This window comes from Mixophyes fleayi, chromosome 8 (assembly GCF_038048845.1).
Source record: "Mixophyes fleayi isolate aMixFle1 chromosome 8, aMixFle1.hap1, whole genome shotgun sequence".
Taxonomy (NCBI): domain Eukaryota; kingdom Metazoa; phylum Chordata; class Amphibia; order Anura; family Limnodynastidae; genus Mixophyes; species Mixophyes fleayi.
Window position 1 is genome coordinate 130,364,335 of NC_134409.1, and position 18,050 is coordinate 130,382,384.

The 18,050-nt window shown below is 41.2% G+C and overlaps 1 protein-coding gene across 1 annotated transcript in view; it reads left to right on the plus strand.

Moving 5' to 3' along the window:
- Positions 1-388: 388 nt before the first annotated feature.
- Positions 389-18,050, plus strand: part of LOC142099732 (laminin subunit beta-1-like) — a 75,520-nt gene continuing 57,858 nt past the window's right edge. The window contains exon 1 of the mRNA XM_075183549.1: positions 389-676. The gene's annotated coding sequence lies outside the window, so the exon portion shown is untranslated. The remainder of the gene's footprint in view (positions 677-18,050) is intronic.

An 18,050-nucleotide genomic window follows, 5' to 3' on the forward strand; every position in this document is an offset into this window, starting at 1 on the left:
TTTAAGAGTTTATCCGTCCAGAACTATACACCGGATCCAACAGAGACACAATTAGGAAGGAACGAGGGACAGGGTCGTTTGTTTCCAGTAATGGCACATTATGTACAGCGTGTATATATATATATAACACCTCATAATGTCTGCAGTATATTCTTGCAAGTCAAGGGCAATTTGCAGCAACATTAGACGTCATTGCTCGTTGAAACATGAGCTGTAGAACAATGGCTGATATATCAAAGGTTATAACTAAACCAAAGCTGAAACTATATACCCATATTTGTCTCCACACCTTGACAGAGTGCGGCTACAATCCATCTGGGCCCTCCCAGAGACTGGCAGAGACTCTGCCTGAGAGGGAGAGAGAGAGAAAGAGAGGGAGAGAGGGAGAGAGAGAGATCACATTAACGCAGAGCCAGAGACGACCTGCCACCAGGTACTTATAGGAAACAAGTCTTATCCACATGCAAACAGTGACAGGTCTCGCCCACTCCCAGTTCTTGGCAAGGTATCAGCAGCGTGCAGGATACACCCCCCAGCTATGAAAAAAAATTGCCACAAAGAAGATAATCCAGGGGAGTGAGAGAAAGCAGAGTCTTGTCCCAAGTTTGCAGCGCGCTGCTGTTCTGGGGAACAATCACAGCTCGAATGGTCTTATTATCAGATTCCTAATCCTCAGGTGAGTCTCCCAACTTCCTTATTTCTTACTTTTTCCAGGACGCAGAGACTTTGCCCTGTTCTGAAGCTCAGAGAACTAGGGAACAGGTCAAATTGTCACATCCAGGGATGGTCTCTCCCCGTTGGCACTGAGACTGTGTCTGATATAATGTGTGCTGGTTGTGTGGCTGATGAAGGGGTATAAATCTGCGTTCCGCTGTGTAGATCTGACGTTACAGCACTGTACTTCAGTACTAGGTAACACAGAAGTGCAAAGTAATATATATTCTTATAGGAGACTATTAACGTGTTCCAGATTGTAATATCTCCATGCATGCAGAGCATTTCATATTATTAACTTCTTGAACCTTTATTTCCTTTACGTGAACTCTATATCTGTAAATATGATCATACAGGAACATACAGTACCTGAGGCCCCCCCCACCTCCTTGTTTACACAACCAAAATATTCTAAGAAGCTCAATGCCTATATGATACATTCTTTATTAAAGGGAATTTAATGTGATGGGGCTATGGGAAATTTAAAGGGGCATATATGGTATTCCAACAAAAGTAAGGCAGTAACTTACAAATAGGACGCCCCACTTTATCTGGTATAATTATATACAGGACGTGGGCATCATGCAGGGAGGGGGTAACAGCCGCTGGCTGGCGACTTTCAGCCCAGGCGTATAGTCCAATGTAGCCCAGTGTGACCACCGTCAGGGGTTACTAGAGGGGGTGTGTCTGCATCCGCGCACAAACCAGAACTTTCTCAGTTGAATAACCATTGTTAGGTGCAAGCGGAGCAGGTCCCCCAAAATCAGGACTGTCCCACCAGAATGCCGCTCTCTTCTACCTGTTCTTACAACTTTGTCGGCAAGATGTTCCAACAATAACCCCTCCTACACAGCAACCCCCTGATCATTAATCCCTTTACACAATGATCTCAACGTACCATTATCCTTGTCACACGCACCAGTGCCCACATAACATTAACACCCCACAAACCAGTCCCCACATTACATTAATTCCAAACACACCAGACACCACATAACATTAATACCCGAGCATATTAATAATCCCTCCAAACATACTTACATTTTCTGTAGAATGCTGTTGGCTGAATCCTCTCTCTACCTCCCGAAAGTGATGCAGAAGTGAAGGTCTCCATTGCTGCTGAGGAAGGAGAGGGGGAGGGGAGAAGGAAGAAAAGTGATGGACTTATAAAAAGTAGCTGGTCTTGGAGGAGGGATCAGAAACCAGGCAGAGCAGAAAGAGCCTGGGCTAACTAGCTCCGCCCCTCTGAGGCCAAGGCAGTCAACTATAGGTCCGTTTCCCTGGGTATAAGTCACCTTGCTTCCCGGCCCAGCCAACCAGTGGCCAGTGTAAGTGCTAAGACACGGATGAATTCATTAAATGACAGGGGCCAAGGAGAGGAACCCCAACCAAAGTACTAGCAGGTATAGGAAGTTAACATAAGTGCATTTAACTTGGAAAACCAATTTAATTGGATGCATAAACTTTCCAGTTTTCTCTATTCCTATACAGGAACCAGACTTTTGGGTAATTCTATATAAATGCAGCCATTTCAGTCAATACTTACTCAACTGCATATTCTGTGCATGACACAGTATTCTACGAACAGACAATATCCCTCTTACTGACAGCCTGTTTCATCCCTGTTAGGCTCCTCAGTGCAGGTAAGATCTTCTGGACAGCATATGACGTGCTTTCACAGACAGCCTTACTGAAACAATGAGAACAGTTAGGGATAGGCACAACATGTAAATATAACAATCCCATGCAGGAGAATATACATCTGGGCAATGCCATTTATATGGAAGCCCTTCGAGTCAGTGGTTTATTCACTGATAGACAGCCTGTTCCATCCTTGTTGGAGCTCCTCAGTGCCACTTGCAAGCAGGGTTTACTTGCCTTGGTTTGATTAGCTTATCGGTTAGTTGCTTTTTCTTCAAAGCAACTCAGACAATACAGCTATATCAGACGGCTGCACTCCACCTATAGGTAATAATAAGGCAAAATAATAAGAAATAGCATTAAAATGTCTGATATGTAGGGCTATATAAGCTTTTAAAATATCAAGGGGTATATTTACTAAACTGCGGGTTTGAAAAAGTGGAGATGTTGCCTATAGCAACCAATCAGATTCCACCTGTCATTTTGTAGAAATGCAACATCTCCACTTTTTAAAACCCGCAGTTTAGTAAATCTAGCCCCTAGTCTAAAATCACCCAAAACTACAAATACTTGCAGTTCTTGACTTTTCTCCAAATGCTCTGTATTAAGTCCTCCTGCAATAATTTTAAGCGCCTTGTAGTGCAATATAGAAAGCTTTCAGGGACTACAATTCAGTCCCATAACATTGTCTTGAACCAGTGCATCCTTCATGAAAAGTCCCAATCCCTTACGCGTTTCATTGTACTGACACGTTTCATCGTGAACGTCTTCACTCTTCTCTAAATAAGTTGTTATATATTATATATAATGTTTGAGTGTGTCTCTTTTATTTTCTAGACACTTTGTTTTAACTATGTACTTTTGCAGATGGCTTGGGAGCTTTAACGCAAGGTAAATGTTCTCTGCCCCAGGTAAGAGATTTAGAAAATATTTGGTCCAAATTAGGATGCATAAATTGATCAAACAACCCATTCATCTGATCAGAACATTACTGGAGACCACAGATTATGTTCCCCTAAGGGAACAGCTCCTTACGTTCATGTACTACTATCTCTAACATATGCAATTAGGGCCTCATTCATCAAGAAACGCAAAATGAACATCGTATTCAACAAGGAGCAGATGTGAAGCTACTTCTGTACAGGTGTAGGTGTCCACTCTGCTCTAAAAGACAATACACTGCAGGATACATCCAATACATATATGGAATATAAAGTCCCAAAAGAACAAACAGAAAAAAAAAACGAATTAATTAATGTCACCTGTTAATAATATAGTCATAAACAAATTGAAAAAAATATTTTTTTTCCTCCATAAATCCCATTTATTAGGATTTTATGAATGTCTACTGTAGGACTATGTGTATACGCCCAGTCCCCTCCCCTTCCCGCCGTTGTAAAAATCCTTTGCGCTCAAAGATGAATTGGACATTGCTGCGTTCTCTTGCGTATGGTTCGTTTCTGTGCACGCGCAGAGTGATTTTATGCAAAATAAGGCACGTATCAGCATTTTTGTGCTTTTATGATTCAGATCCTTAATGTACTTCTTGTATTAATGCATTTTCTTTTTTAATCCATTATAATATTTGTACATTTATATTACAGTTAAAATTTACAATTAAACCTTTTTATATTGGTGACAATCTAGGACAGCGGCTATACATACTTCTATATAATTGCACTTACAGCTGAAGATTTCTGAGCTGTAATATTATATTAGTATTTCTACATCCGATTTGGATGTCTGGAGAATCTGGGTCACGGGTCAATCACACAGTAAGCAAACTGCGATCAGGGTTCATTAAATCTTTTGAAAAGAAAATGGCCAACCTATGGAGAACAATGGACCCATAAATCCCTGGGAGGATGGGCACGTCGCAGATACAGACAATGCAAAAGGGGGTCTATTTAATTGGCTTTATGTAAAATCCTAATAGTTTATAATTCACGTGCTATGGCACGCTAAGGGTAGTTACAGTTCCCCAATGTAAAAGCACAGTGGCGATTCTCTATTTTGCTCTCTGTCATAACCCTTTCATGTTCTCCTCTCTAGTATGCTAACAGACTAGGTTATTACGCACGTAATTCCATATATGGAAAGTTGACAAGTTGTTACATTAGGGAGATCTGAAGGAAGAGCTGGGGCAAGGGTTTGGCAAAACAGGCAGCTGCATGGGGCTCGACAAATGTGGGGTCTGTAGTGCTTCAGAACAGCAACAGGAAAACTTACTCATGGGCAAGACAGAGATGATTGTCTTAGCGTCTTAAAGATGATCTCACAACTTATTATCCACTAGACAAGTCTGGTGTAATATACCCGTCCACCATATTTGCAGCAGGTGGCAGCATGGCAGGACCCAACTTAGAATTCTTTGCAACATTAAAAGAAACGTTTCATTGTCTCTGTACACACGCATTCTTAATATAAACGCCATTGGGATCGCTTTACATGTTAGCGATCAGTCTGGTTTTAACATTGTTTTTACATTTGAGTTAAACTGAAGACAACATTTTCATTTATACGCGAATCAAACGTAAACTTTTTTTCTTAAAAGAAATTGCCTTTTGTAGCGTTAACATTTTCACCCTCTAGGCCGCCTGTGAACACAGATAAACGTGTGTATTAAGAAATAAAACCCTGATTTAACAAAACGGCATTTCCGCAGCGGAGCTTAAATTTTGCAGCGTCATAAAAGACCATTTAGCCAGGAGTGGCCGTATCGCGTCCACCAACATTAGCTCGGTGGCGGGATGGCCGCGTACACAAGCTGGTAGCGCTGTCCCGATTGCCTTTACCAACATGTCCAATAATGAGCCGATCGATCATATTGTTATCCATGATGCTATTATAAGGCTTCACTGTCGTTTCCGGACAACGCGCTGCACTATCAGGTCCATTGTCCGATATCAGCTGCAATATTGCGGCCTGTGCGACCAGCATTTTGCATTCTATTTGTTTAGGGACCCTTTTACCAAACGACAAAGAGCCCTATGATACGGTGAAAACAGGTTCATCGATTGCGACAGGGCTCATTATTGCATCTCAGGGGCAAACGCAGGATTTGTAGAGGGGGGTTTCCACACCACGCCACCAGTGGGCGTCGCCAGCATGAATGGGGAAGTGGCTATAATTTTAGACAGTGCTTGGCTGCTCTCCAACTCTTCCTATCCCCATAATATACATGGGCAATGCTGCGTGCACTACTGTTAGGTGCATGCAGCTCTCCCTTTTCAAGCAGAGCTGTGTGAACCGGGGGCAGGGTCCAGTCACCTCAATTATACAGTGCCCCAGGCTTGGAGGGGGGTTTTCCAGGCACTAGTAACCCCCCCCCCCTCTCTGTTTGCCTATGCATCTCCCTATACGTGAAAGGGGTTCAATTTTGCCATTGCGTGGAGAAGTCTATTTATAGTATTGTCGCCATTCCTGCTCTGGTAATGTCACTTTATGATGAAGCATTCAAATAATGAAATCTTTCTGCTCATGCGTTAATATTATAAATTAATTATTCTTTACTTTTTAATATAAATCAAATCTGTTTTTAAACTTTATTGTTTTCACATTAGTGGAACTGAAATTCCCCCAAAATGCTACTGATAAGATGTAAGAGATATCGGTGCAAAAGTGTCCATAAAAAAATCATTCTTATTGTCGCATTGATGCTGACAATACTAAATAGGCCCCTCGGTCGTCTACCGGTAAAGTGATAACTAAATGGTATTATGTTCCGGCCCCGGGTCTCCCGGACACATTAGAATCCTTCCCAGGTAATTAGTTGTCTGAAGAAAAGACAAATTTGGTAATATAAGTCCCTTTACTCCTTTGTAGAACTAGGATCTGCCCGGGTCATCTACTATCCGACTGCAGTTGTATATTATCTAAACAGGAAATATGAAATGCAATCGATGTTCCTGTTTAGAAAACAGATTACAAGTATTTACAGTAAAATAGACACACTTATTTGGGGATACAATTACAATATATAAACAAATCAAACCGAAAACATCCTCTGATGCGTTATCTGAGCTGAGCAGTTTAGGAGATATAAGGTCATTTAATTAAAGAGATTGTTGACAAAAGTTGTGTTGTTTTATATCATATTAAAGAGCTTGTTGCATATTTTTATTAACCTTTATACAGGATATATTGGGGGAAATTTAATTCCCTGCAGGACATTGCGACAATGTTCGACTGCGGTCACTTCTGGGTGTCACGGATCTTCCTGCGCACTTCGATGCGGTGCGAGGAGAGATCTGTGACGTATCGCTACGCGGCACATCACGGGGAATTCTATTCCCACCAAAGCGTTATAGGAGTTAACAGAACCTAAAACGTACAACCGTTTGTTTCTGCTTCAAACCCGTTAACTGGTTTAGCTGGTTTTATTAATTGCTATCTAAATAAATCGCATGAAAGCTCCTTACAATCACTGAATTGATCAGTACCAACCGGCGCGTCCAAAACTGTCTGATTAACCCCAAGATGACTAGATGGTCGTTTCTCCTTTACATCCAGAGCAATGTTACATTTTGGGGATGTGTGGTCTTCATAGGAAATCACTTATCTATTAGATGGGGAAATATTTAACATTCGAAAGGACAGAAGAATTGGATTGTGCAGGCGGTCAATATTGAAAAGCAGGGGCAGAAATATCCAAGGACAAATCTTTAAATTCTGGGACTTACCCTGGCAGTCAGGGACAGGTGACAGCTTCTTTTATAAAAAAAATATATTATTTTCTGTTTGCCGAATAATAGAAGGTAGATGGACAAAGACATTCCTCGAGCACTGAACTGAGGGTCTGTACAGTTATGCAACACCAAAACTCCTATAAATTTTCTCAAATCCAATGTTATTTTAAGCATTTCTAAATACCATTTAGATTACCCTCAACTGCAAACGGCATTCTTTTATTTATCAGCTGAACGCTTTTCAGCCCTGTCCCCCACCCAGGAGAGCCATCCCTTGGCCACTCTCTCCTTGGTGCAGTGGTTGGTAGTGCCACCAGTGGCTGGCATTTTGATATAAGATTGACATATTGGCCCCTTTTTCATGCTGAACGGTGCTACTCCCATCCTCAGTGGCACCACTGTTTTGGTAATTACACAACTTTAACTGTTAAATCATTATATACCCTCAGCAGCATTATCAATAACCAGTCAACGCCTGCGGTTTATTTCGAGCAAGGAAGAAATGACCTTAACAGGTGCGGGTGGGACGGGCATATTTTGGAGGGAAAAAAGTTATCCTTTAAATTACTGGCAATAAATATCTGCAACTGTGCGATATCACACCGCTTATCAGTGGATGTCTGTGCATTTGGTTCTGATGCTAAAATATTATATTCGTGTCTTTTTCTGTCTTTTTGCTGCTACTTTGCTGAAAATTACTACAGAAGAGGGTTTTTTTTTTTTCGTGGTTTGTCAACAAAAGAAAAAAAAAATAACCTGCGCACAGCCGACGCTGTCACTAGGTGAACCAAGCGCCTAGCAGTCTGACTGGGTAATGTGATGTCAATCATTTTGCTTGCGGTACCCCTGTACTGGGCGCTGGCTCCGGTAAGTGTATCGGGGCACGTACTGTCACCTGCTCTGCGCTAACACTGTCTGCCAGGTAATTGTCATATCCCACTGATTTAAATAAAGTTGCATATTCCAGTCGTGCTTTATCCACTGCAGCAGCGTTTGACAGAGAATCGCTGGAGGGAAATTAATTAAGCTTTATGGTCGTTTTTTATTTGAGATTACAGAGTATTTTGTGTTTATCAGTGGTAAGAATTCCCAAATAAATCCATTTTGATCCCATGATGTAAGAATAAAATGTAAAAAAAGTGCCAAATGGGCAGAGCCCCCTGAGTATTAAAGGCGTAACCCTACCGATATCCCATCGGGCCCCGCCCACATACCACATTTTACCTTGAGTGTGGGCAGCGTGGTAATTTCTCCTCATGGGAGTGCGGCGCTGCTCTGTGACATCATAGCTCTGAGCCGCACTCCCTGCCCATTACCAACATGGAGGAGCAGCAGCTGGCAGCGTCGCAGGTAAGAAGCTGCTGACTGGTACCCCTCCATGTTACTCAGAGGCGTGGATGCACCCACAGCTCCCATGTACTCCTCTAAAAACACCCTTTCAATGCCGCGCCCGCCCCTGCTGCTGGTATGTGAGGTATTTGATCTACTTATGATGTTGGTTAATCATTTATCCAAATATCACACTTTCTGCCATCCACTCCGAGGACATAAATTCCTTCAGCTCAGAGCTATTTTTGTGGGGTGAAAACGGACGTGCAAAGCAATGAACCACCCTAACACTACCAATGAATTGATGTTCCCGCCTTGTCCGCACTTTCGCGCGGCTGCAGCTGACAACGGCCAATCACTGATTTTGATCCTGCTTATGTGATCATATAGCGTCGTTTGTACATGCATAACACACAAGGGATGCTAATGTATGCAAAAAGTTCTGCAAATATCTTTATAAATGTTGAATTCTGATGTCATTGCTTGTAATTGCTCCTGGTGCAATTATTTCTACGTTTATTATGGATTTTAAGATATCACTTAAGATTTCCATGATCTGTATAACAGTACTGGTAGCCTTGTGCCTTTGTATGGTCACAGAATGCCTTATATCTACAGTGGGCAATACATTATCCACGTCTCCCAACCGTCCCAACTTTAGCAGTATAGTCCCGCATTCCGGGACAAAGTTTGTGCGGCTGGTTTTTAAAATGGCACAGAGATCTATTGCCGACCCATACTTGTGTTTTCACTAGCGATAAGGCAGTGAGCAAAATGGCTCCTCCAGACTGGTAAGTAAATCACCGCAACATTTTCTTTTTTATATAAACTTTAAGGGGCACATTTATCAATATTCACATAAAGTGAAAAATAGTTTTCAATCCTTATCGCATTGATAAGGATTGAACTATTTCTCAAATTTATGTACAACCCAGCACAGAAACAGCTGTTTCTGTGATAAAAAAAAATCACACTTACCCCGTCTCTTCAGAACGCGCGGTCTCCGGATCTCCTCCTTGTCCTCTTCACTTCTCTTCTTACAGCAATTGCGCATGTGCAGTTCGAAGACCTGGACATGGGCACAAATATCTCGCTCTGTCTCTGCAACTATAGTTGCAGAGAGCGAGCGGTGAGTGACAGGGAGGGATCATGTGATCCCTCCACACATGCGCTGTCCAGCTCTGCTCTTCGGAGCAGAGCTGACAGCACTGAATCCTTTCAATTAGGATAATGTACGCCAGCTTCAGCTATATTAAAAAATGTTTTTTCGGAACTTGTTAGATTGCGGCCGGGAGCAGACACCATACTGTAGAATGGTGACTTCTCCCAAAAACGAAAAGGAATGCAAAGCAGCAGATATCCACGATATCTGCTGCGATGCACCCTTTCTTAAGTATGCGGGGGACACAGAGGGACGTTTTTTTAATGGTAAGTGCACGATAGATTTGTTAAATATGCCCCTATTTAACGCAATAATGAACAATCTTACAGTGAGATTTGGACACAACAAATATTATAAGTTCTATAAGACTACAAGTTGGTTTTTTTTATTGTCCCAATAAAATTAAACTGCAATAAGTACAAGTTTGCTAAATGTGCCCCTGTGTGTAAGAATTAAGCTGGGTACACACCGATGTAATTATGGTGCAGTTCACCTGATTCACGATCGTTTGGTCAGATATTGGTTTAGTGTGTACACTGTCACAATCATGTTTTATCGTCCCAAAGCACATGGCGTCTGCTGGTTTGGTTTTATAAAATTCCTAAAAATCACGATCAGTGATGGAACGACGTCGGGCAAATGTGGAAGTGTGTATGCACTCACGGCTAGCAGTATAGGAGGATATCTGTAGTGTGTAAGGAGTCACCATCTTTTCAGCAGATGGTTATGAGAGATGAAGATCACAGATCTGAAGGTAAATCGTGTAGGTGTGTACGCATGAATCGCATTGGTGAAATTGTTACAGAAATCACAGCTACAGTGATTTTCTGTTGTGTGTACCCAGTTTAAGGGTGCATAGGTGTGTACCCAGCTTTAGGAGCAAACATTAGCTCAGATTACCAGATCAGTTAGCCAGATCCTAGATATCACCGACATTGGTGGCTAAGTGGTTAGAACTTCTGCCTCACAGCACTGAGGTCATGAGTTCAATGCCCGACCATGGCATTGTGTGGAGTTTGTATGTTCTCCCCGTGTTTGCGTGGGTTTCCTCTGGGTGCTTCGGTTTCCTCCCACACTCCAAAAACCTAGTGGTAGGTTAATTGGCTGCTATCAAAATTGACCATAGTCTGTGTGTGTCTGTGTGTATATTAGGGAATTTGGACTGTAAGCTCCAATGGGGCAGGGACTGATGTGAGTTCTCTGTACAGCGCTGCGGAATCAGTGGCGCTGTATAAATAAATGGCGATGATGATGATTATATCGGCTAGTGATGTTTGCAATAAACTCTATTAGGCACCCTTTTATTTTCTACCCTCAGTTAATTTTATGGAGTTTAAATTTCTAATGAGAGACCATTTAATATTTTTCCCAGCCTGTTGGTACAGCAGCTGCAGGTCCTGTAAAAACTTGCAAACAGGCCCGTACAAGGGGACTACGTACGGTTGGAAATAAAAAGCAATGGAGGCGAGAAGCTTAGTTTATGACCTACAGAGCAGAAAGAATCAGCCTCTGCATTCCTGTAGCTTGGAGACCGTGCGCAGCCCTTTCAGACCTCCGCTCACCAGTGACAGTACCAATTTGAATAAGAATCACTCCATTTAGGCTCAGGTTGGAGGGAGGGAGAGCTATCCCCCCGTTATTTCAGCTCGCTCGCCTCCATCGTCGCTTGTTTGTTTTCGCATTGCTAGTGTTCTCACGCTGTAAGTTGGTATAACACCGCCCCCCAAGCACTGGGAGGCTGGACCCCGCCGGACTCTGCGTAAAGAGATAAGATACTGAGTTTTCTTCAGAGTTTTCAGCGACTTATTCCAGCTGAGGAAGACACAAGTCTGTGAAGTGACGAGCGTCCCAAGGTACCAGACTTAAACTCGTGCTTTGTTTAGAAATTTAATTAGGTCACTGCAATTAACCATTAAGAAAAAAGTCAACGGGGGATCATTAGATAATTCATACACAGAACATGAGAATCTGAACCAGTTTCATCCACTTGAAAACTTTATACTTGTATGTATATTTTCTTTTATACTATATAGTTACATAGAACAAAAAGGGGGTAAAGTTTTAAATTAGAAACATGATTATTTTCAGTGCATATTGCCAGAATTGTCCAGGTCTTGTTAAGATGCATTATTCTGTGTTGTCCTTTCTGTATATATCACAGTTTGCCATTTTAGTGGGTAACGAGCATATTCATCCACTTTCTGTGTATAGCAAATATTTTATTTACTTAACTTATTTAATTTCTGACAGTTATACTGGTTTTTTTGTGTCTCCACCAAGTGATCACCTTAATGAATGACATCTATAGAGACAGACTGCATGTTTGGCTTAAATGAAAAAAGTGATTTATCCCAGTATGTGTTAAGTCTTATTCATATGAATGTATTTACAGTATTTAGATATTTAGCTGAATCTCTTATTACATAGTACTACATAGTAACATAGTTGATGAGGTTGAAAAAAGACACCAGTCCATCAAGTTCAACCTATTTTGGATCTCCTGCGATCCTGCACTTATATTTGAAATTGATCCAGAGTAAGCAACCGCCAATCTGTTTCAATTGTGAAAATCCCCCCAGACCCAATCCACGCAGTCCTATTTTTACCCTATATCCACTACTATCCTTCATTTTAATTAACGTTCATATCCCTGAATACACTTTTCCGCAAAAAATTGATCTAACCCTTTCTTAAACCTATCTATTGAATCTGCCATCACAACCTTCCCTGGCAATGAATTCCATATCTTGACTGCCCTTACTGTAAAGAACCCCTTCTTTTGCTGGTTGTGAAATTTCCTCTCCTCTAACCTCAGGGGGTGACCACGTGTCCTGTGTATAGTCCTTGGGGTAAAAAGTTCCCATGAACGTTCTCTGTATTGACCCTTAATGTATTTGTACATAGTAATCATATCTCCCCTTAGACGCCTCTTTTCTAAAGTAAACATGCCTAAACTGGCTAACCTTTCCTCATAACTTAATGACTCCATACCCTTTACCAATTTTGTCGCCCTTCTCTGAACCCTTTCTAGTTCCAAATTATCTTTTTTATAGAGTTGTTCCCAGAACTGTACTGCATATTCAAGATAAGTTCTTACCAACGATTTATTTATTTATTAAGACAGATGTGCAAAAAAACCACTTATATGGCTGAATGCAGATTTGGTAGCATTTGAAAATTGGGCCATCTTACCACTGGAGGGGCGGAATGGGGGTGGGACGTAGGTTCAAAAACGCAGGCTTAGTACATTAAGGGCGTTTCCCAAAAAAACATACAGGTGGATTAATTGGCTGCTAGCAAAATTAACACTAGTGTGTGTGTGTTAGGGAATTTAGATTGTAAGCTCCACTGGGGCAGGGACTGATGTGACTGACAAATATTCTCTGTACAGCGCTGCGGAACTGGTGGTGCTATATTAATAAATGATGATGATGTTTCCACTTAAATGCGGTAACTTGTGCGTGCCTGAGCGCTGATGCAAATATCCGATGGTGATAATCAGCACGGACTTTGCAGGGTGTAAAACAATACTAAAAGAATTTTATTTAAAACAAAGTCGTGCCCCCCCTTTAAATTTCTTCCCAGCACTACCCCATACAGCCTAGGCTGGCAGTGGCAAAGGTGGGGGGGACAAACTGAAGCAAACTAACATTGGAATAGAACTTGGGCCACAATCTGATTTCTTTTTCAAACTCATCCTTTCCTGTTCCGTGCGATACAACGTCACCATCTGATTTCTCTGGATTAAATTTGGTTCATCCCAGCTAGAATATATTGAGCTGCTTTCTGTCCTTTCAAACTGTTCTGGTCCTGTCGACAGACAATATTTGCAGAGACTTCCACACAATATGAAACTGCTCTCATATCTCTGGACACAATGATGTGTGAATGAACCTTTCACTTTGTGATGTGATTAACTCTGTATCATTCTCAACCGAACGAAAACTAGGCTGAGGCGCAGATAGAGCTGCCAGGACAATGTTAGTTTTGACACTGGAGAACTTTCATTCAGAACACAGTCCAACAACAGTATATTTGTCCAATCACTTCCGTCATCTGCTGGGGCCTCCTGCTGTCTAATGCTCACAGACTAATGCTCAGACTGATTGTGTTCTGATGCTCATCGTGATCCTTTGAGGCCAACTGTCTCATATAGATGTCGATGGTGATGAATGGTCATCTTTACTTTTAGGATGCAGATTTCTTATTCAATTGGATTAGCAGATTAAAGGAAATTACCACCTCTGCTTGCACTAAGGAGTGTCTCCCCCACATAGGACACTACACCCCCAACATGACCTGACCACTGGACATGATCATAATACAATTCTATTACACACTATACAGACATAGGACACTACACCCCCAACATGACCTGACTACTGGACATGATCATAATACAATTCTATTACACTCTATACAGACATAGGACACTACACCCCCAACATGACCTAACCACTGGACATGATCATAATACAACTCTATTACACTGTATACAGACATAGGACACTACACCTCAACATGACCTGACCACTGGACATGATCATAATACAATTCTATTACACTCTATACAGACATAGGACTCTACACCACCAACATGACCTGACCACTGGACATGATCATAATACAATTCTATTACACTGTATACAGACATAGTACACTGCACCCCCAACATGACCTGACCACTGGACATGACCATAATACAATTCTATTACACTGTATACAGACATAGGACACTACACCTCCAACATGACCTGATCACTGGACATGATTATAATACAATTCTATTACACTCTATACAGACATAGGACACTACACCTCCAACATGACCTGACCACTGGACATGATCATAATACAATTCTATTACACTGTATACAGATATAGGACTCTACACCTCCAACATGACCTGACCACTGGACATGATCATAATACAATTCTATTACACACTATACAGACATAGGACACTACACCCCCAACATGACCTGACTACTGGACATGATCATAATACAATTCTATTACACTCTATACAGACATAGGACACTACACCCCCAACATGACCTAACCACTGGACATGATCATAATACAACTCTATTACACTGTATACAGACATAGGACACTACACCTCAACATGACCTGACCACTGGACATGATCATAATACAATTCTATTACACTCTATACAGACATAGGACTCTACACCACCAACATGACCTGACCACTGGACATGATCATAATACAATTCTATTACACTGTATACAGACATAGTACACTGCACCCCCAACATGACCTGACCACTGGACATGACCATAATACAATTCTATTACACTGTATACAGACATAGGACACTACACCTCCAACATGACCTGATCACTGGACATGATCATAATACAATTCTATTACACTCTATACAGACATAGGACACTACACCCCCAACATGACCTGATCCCGGGGTATGATCATAATACAATTCTATTACACTCTATACAGACATAGGACACTACACCTCCAACATGACCTGACCACTGGACATGATCATAATACAATTCTATTACACTCTATACAGACATAGGACACTACACCCCCAACATGACCTGACCACTGGACATGATCATAATACAATTCTATTACACTGTATACAGATATAGGACTCTACACCTCCAACATGACCTGACCACTGGACATGATCATAATACAATTCTATTACACTCTATACAGACATATGACACTACACCCCAACATGACCTGACCACTGGACATGATCATAATACAATTCTATTACACTGTATACAGACATAGGACACTAAACCTCCAACATGACCTGACCACTGGACATGATCATAATACAATTCTATTACACTCTATACAGACATAGGACACTACACCTCCAACATGACCTGACTACTGGACATGATCATAATACAATTCTATTATACTGTATACAGACATAGGACACTACACCCCAACATGACCTGACCACTGGACATGATCATAATACAATTCTATTACACTGTATACAGACATAGGACACTAAACCTCCAACATGACCTGACCACTGGACATGATCATAATACAATTCTATTACACTCTATACAGACATAGGACACTACACCTCCAACATGACCTGACTACTGGACATGATCATAATACAATTCTATTACACTGTATACAGACATAGGACACTACACCCCCAACATGACCTGACCACTGGACATGATCATAATACAATTCTATTACACTCTATACAGACATAGGACACTACACCCCCAACATGACCTGATCCCCGGGTTTGATCATAATACAATTCTATTACACTCTATACAGACATAGGACACTACACCCCCAACATGACCTGACCACTGGACATGATCATAATACAATTCTATTACACTCTATACAGACATAGGACACTACACCCCCAACATGACCTGACCACTGGACATGATCATAATACAATTCTATTACACTCTATACAGACATAGGACACTACACCTCATTGAAATCAAACTAAAGAAAAGATTTAAGAAAACATCCCGTGGACGCAGGGTTTTCTTACAAGGTTTCAACATTTCATTATATTAATTTCTGCATTCTAGAACCCCATAGATCCTCCTTCTTAGAATTCATGTTTACAAAATGTGGAAAGATCTGCAGAGCATTACCGTTCTCCAACATCTTTATTATCCTACTGTATATCGGTATATCTGCAGAGCATCTCACCCCTGGAAATCAGATGTGATCCCGCAGAGATTGCTCATGAACATTAGAATTTCTTAAGAAAACCAAATCCTCTGCGTTCCTGCCCGATCTCCATTATATCCACCACTATCTTCTTATGCACCGGACCATTTATCTTGCTCTATATACAGATAATTATCAGTGTTACCATCGTCACCATTTATTTATATAGCGCCACTAATTCCGCAGCGCTGTACAGAGAACTCACTCACATCAGTCCCTGACCCATTGGAGCTTACAGTCTAAATTCCCTAATATACACACACAGACAGAGAGACTAGGGTCAATTTGATAGCAGCCAATTAACCTACTAGTATGTTTTTGGAGTGTGGGAGGAAACTGGAGCACCTGGAGGAAACCCACGCAAACACGGGGAGAACATACAAACTCCTCACAGATAAGGCCATGGTCGGGAATTGAACTCATGACCTCAGTGCTGTAAGGCAGAAGTGCTAACCACTGAGCCACCGTGCTGCTCAATGATGATGATGATGATGATGATGAAGATGATGATGATGAGGATTATTTACGTTTAGTAGTTAGCAGGTGAAGGTAACTGACACGGACTGGTAAAAATATTAGAAGAACTTTATTATAGCTTTACGGCTTCAAAAAATTGTGTGTGTTGATTTTGTCTTGCTTACGTACAATTAGTACATGTACATTGTTTTCCTCAAGGTCAAGATATGTATTCGTAACAGCTGCATTGCATGTACAGATAACAGCTGATACTGAGGTGATTAGTCCACCTAAACGTTTTCATAGAAAGGGTTTGAAGGTTCTGAATAAATCCTGGAATAAAATACTGAAAAGTTGGCAAGCCTATGGGGCCCCTATGCTCGTGGGGCCCCCAGGCAACTGCCCGGCGTGACCATGCGTTAAGATGGCTCTGTGTATACAGATAGTTACCAGTGTACTGTGTGTTCACTAATATTCTGCATAAATAAACAATTGCACCAGTTCTCTTGTTCTATATAACTCTCTTAATATCTGCTTCTATTATAATTTTTTTAGAAATATGCACAGTACTATTCACCTTATTCTGTATATTGGATGCAATTCTTAGTATGCATCTATAAACAAACGCACAGTAACACTTCTCATGTGTTGTACGCTGGTATTCAGTTCTCTGTGTTCTCAATTTACACATACAGACCCAGTACCACTTCTCTTTTTCTGTATACTGCGTGACGTTCTTAGAAACTGTTTTATGGTACAAGCTAAGATATATCATGTATATTTCAAATCCGGTATTTTTGGATTATGATTTCGCCCTGAAGTCACGTTTTGTTGATGGGTGTAATCTATAAATTATTGCTACAAGTGAGAGTATTGTTTGTGGATGGTTCTTATGATACAGGTTTCTTAATCAACATGATCAATTCCTGTAACAAAAAAAGTGTTCCTTATATATGTGTTTTACTGTATATAAAAAATGGAACTTATTTTAGTTAAAGGGCGCCTAGAGGTCACACTAATAAATTAAATGGACGTTAAGGGTGAAGCCTCTTTATTCTGCGGGGCTGGCTGGTCGCTCTATAAAATTGGCCATTACAAAAACAGATAATTGTCACAATCAGCAGAGCTATTAACACTGAGCCATCCATGACCGGAGCATGCTGGGAGGGCGGATCCTTACCCCGAGCAGGAGGGCGAGGTGGGCGAGTTCCTATACCGAGTGGGACGATGTTTTCTTGGTGTGTGGCAAAGTCATTAATTCAACTTTATTCTGCGAACCATTTAATCCTTATACGATTCCCCCAGAAGCCGCTTGTGATTTAAA